Genomic DNA, 4377 nt, shown 5'->3' with positions numbered 1-4377 from the left:
ACCGTACACTCCGTCCGTTCGGCCGTAACAGACAAGTATACTAATTCGTTTCTTTCCTTTTTCTTCGTAGTTTGTTTGTTATTTTAGTTAACAATATATGTACGACAGCGGAAGTCACGTGACGCTGGTAACACATAATGAGTATCTCGAACGTTCATGCAGGCTCGAGCGTTTGCTAAACGCACTCTCTTATTGTGTATAAGCCGGCAAATAAAGTGACGGCAGGGGAGATAATTGAATAGCAGACAGGGAGATAGAGACAGATAATCGAGTCAAGCCGTAAGTAAAGTGTGTAAATCGTTGTGAATTATAGCGTGTGTTTAAGTTAAAGTGACTGTGGAAATTAAGTTTATTGCAAAGTTGTATTGAGAGAGAATAAACTAGTTTTATTTAAGAACGGACTTCTAAAGTTTCATCGGATAGAATTTCTACGGAAAATTAACAAACGAAAACAGAGACGTAACAATAATAATAACAAATGTTCATTGTGGTAAACGAAATAATAATTTGATCTAAGTAAGTTTTTTTCTTCCCGAGTTGTAAAAAATCCTCACGTGATAGTAAAAAATGAATATTATTTTCGAAATTTCGTAGCTGAAAATCCGTTATTAACACCAAAACAACTTTTATGAAGTTTAATTTAGTAGGCCTGTGTTATCTCATTCATGTTTGCGTGTGTTTCGTGTATGTTTGATTTTACTTGTGAAAAAAAAAACTACATGATGGATTATCTGGCTCTGCCCACCGAGGCTATCGAAAACATATTTTTAGCATTATAAGCCATCAGACTTAACGCTGAGTCAAAAGGGGACATAGATTTATCTCTTAGAATTTCTTAACAGTGTCAACAGAATAAACAACACATTTCTTGTCAACACAGTCCACACAATTCAATGTATAGCTTTGCTCTAAGAAAATAACAACATTACTCAAATAATTTTATGAAACTTGTGTCTCAGAAAAGTTGCTTCTTCAAACACGCGGCAATCTATTCAAACAAACATTTCTAACCAATAATAAAAGTTTCCATGCTCCCAGACTTTTACTTGATCCTCGCCACGGAATTTTCAAAAATTGTTAATAACGAAAAATTTTCTGCTCTCTACATTTTTACTCGATATCTCATAAGCTCTAACTTCTAAATTGTAAATATTTCTATAATGGAACATTAATCATAACAACAATATAGGGATATAAATTTTAAAATAATACAAAAAAGTAGTTAAATAAGTAAAACAACAAAAACGTTGTAAAAAACCAAAACCATTAAATCTAAAACAATAAGCTAAAACTAATAGGCCTAAAAATCTGTGATATGTAAACTGCAGATTTTTTACGTCTCTTTTAATTCGTGCATTATAGATTAAAAATCCAAGATATGTAAAAATAACATTTCAGGTCTATCTTTTGCTTCCCACAAGTCACTGCCCAAAAGGTCTTTCCTACAATACCTGAACTCATCAGTTGGACTGAACGAAGAGAGGCAAAAGACTTGTTGAAACGTTATTTATACATCCAGTATAATTCTTTAAAAGTTTCTCTTTCAACGTCGATAGCTGACAAAGCATTAGAAAACACTAAGCCTAATATTTGTAATAAAATCACTTAAACTGCAGATGTATTTTTTTACACACTTTTGATTTTGAGTCTGTAATGGACGAACTAGTAAGAAGAATACAAATATAGTATCTGCAGTTTACATGATTTTATCAGAAATGTTAGGCCTATTTTTGGATACATCGCTAGATTTCAGTGTTTAAATCCTAACTTTTGAAGAACCAGTAACTGCTACCTTACCATGGTTTATTGATATTACGTACAATTTGGATACACCTACTGGCTAATTGAAATGAAACAATTATATTACGGCTTGAAATATTGTTAATAACGAAGATATCGAACTGACGATTCGATCATTACAGTATTTAATCTTCTGGTGTATTTATTTGTAAAGAAATTATATTCATACGTCTATTTCGTCAGTTATTTTTGTTCAGATCTATAAAGTTAGCCTACGTTTAATCAGACATTCTTAATAAAGACATAAATGAACAATTATTGCCTACATTAAGGCGTATTAAATATGCAATACAGTGTTTCAAAAAGTCAAGTGAACTCCCAAATTCTATTTAGTTCTAGTGTATGGAAAACAGTAGTACTACATAAAAAATTTTCAAAGTTTAGGAATAAAATATAAGATAAAGACTGCTTTCCATGATTGATAGTCTGTTAGTTTGCCGTTTGCACAATGGGCTTACTGTGCTGTGCTCATCACAATATCAAAATAATTTTTTCTGCGTTATAAAGCCTTCAGACGAGCCACTGGGGGTGGTGGGGGGGGGGTTAAATGAAGAAATAATAACAGTGGTAGAAGTGTTCACATGACTTAAGAATTACTTAATGTGCAAACGTACAGCTGTGAATAACACTGTTACCATCTGAGTATCCATTACAACGGTGTAGCATTTAGCTATTGTTTGAAAGTGTAGAAAATGTTTCCCTTCGTCTCCGCTTAATACATTAGTATTAATTAGACTGCCCCCCCCTCCCATCGCTAGAAACTGGGTTTCGATACCCGTGGTGGGCAGAGCACAGATAGCTCATTCTGTAGCTTTATGCTTAATTCCAAACAAACAAACAAATTAATTAGACCAATACTTATTTTATTATATAAACCCTATTGAAATATTTATAGATAAAAATGTCCATTTTGAAACTGTGGAATTTAAAGACGTCGTTTGGTGCAATACAATATAATGGAGCGTACAACAATATTATACGACCCACCTATAAAAACTGACAATAAAATTAATTTTGGATAATGTAACGAACTTCATTTGCGTGCGGTAATTAGGAGATGACGTTTAGAACTGCAGAAAAAACGTATCTAATTTTCACAGGTGGATGAAGCTCGTTACATTATTCAAAATTATTAAGAGACACTTAAAATATCTTTTTCAATAACATATAAATTGTTTCTGACAAGTCATATTGCTGTATTACCCAAAGAGCATCATAGGCTACTCAAATTTTGTTATGTTTTCATCGCAACTTTTGGTTGGAATAACAAAGTGAACTACACATTAGCCCCCAGTGACTCACGAGTAGGTCTTGGGTCATACACAGCTAAAACCCAGGTTTCGATACTTTTGGTGGGCATAACACAGATAGTTATAGTGCAGCTTTGCGCTTAATAACAAATAAACAAACAAACATACGTCTTATTCCTTTATTCACTTTGTTAATCAAATAAGCTAAATTTTATCCAAATTGGTCATTCTATTTCAGCGCTATTGTATCTGATTAAAATGCTTTATATGTACAAACCCGGGTAAGTTAGAATAAAAGGGTCAGCTACATAAATATGTAATATCAAAAACAAATAGCCAAGTTATGTAAAAGGACAAACCTGTACAGATATAATGTAAAGGTGGATAAGTTAAACTAGACAAAATTGGGGAAATGTTACCCCCCTTTTCACATTCATCTTGCTACTTCTTCCAGTTGCAATAAAAAAGGGAGGGACAATTATTCTTAGGTTTTTAACTTGTCCAGTTTTACCTTACACCGTTACACGGTTTGTTTTCTGTATAAGTTGACTTCATCTTTCTTATTCTTGTTTCAGTCGAAATAACTCTAAAACTGCTTTATTAATTGCATCATTTTAAACCTGAATCAAATCTCTGTGTTTCTTGGCAGTGCACGATATCGATATCATCGCTTAACTGTAATAACAAGCAGTAATTAAAAAAATATCATAATTCTATTGTAAGTGGTGTTATCATTACCACTTAAAGTTGCCTTTTTCACAGAAATCTGGTGTTTCTTTAAAAGGCTTAAGTATGGAGTGAAACAGAAATTACCATTCATTAACAGATGAACATTAGATGACTGTAACATATAGACTACTCGATGCTTTGTACACTATACAATCGGTGTCTTTACGGAGCCAACCCTTATATTATATATGAAGTGAAGGAGTAAAAAAAATCAGTACACATAATATTAAATTTTATTACAGATGTTCATAGAATTGACTAATTTTCGGTCAGGGAAAAAACTATTTGTTTGTAATTAAGCACAAAGCTACACAATGCCCACCACTAGTATCGAAACCCAGATTCTAGCGTTGTAAGTCGGTAGACATACCGCTGTGCCGCTGTGGGCAGGAAAAAAAACTGTCACAAAACAAGTAATAAAAAGCATTTTATAAATGTAAAGTGATGTAGGGATGGCAGTGCCAAAAATGATGCAAACTAAAATATAGGATGATAGAGCTATACATAGATCATCCTTACATGACTTTCAATATTAAAATTTAATGTCACACTGTAAAATGCATACTTGACTTTAATATTACTGCAGTTGGAAGTTATA

This window comes from Limulus polyphemus, unplaced genomic scaffold, assembly GCF_000517525.1.
Source record: "Limulus polyphemus unplaced genomic scaffold, Limulus_polyphemus-2.1.2 Scaffold1302, whole genome shotgun sequence".
NCBI lineage: Eukaryota > Metazoa > Arthropoda > Merostomata > Xiphosura > Limulidae > Limulus > Limulus polyphemus.
Note: the sequence above shows the minus strand (reverse complement) of the source record.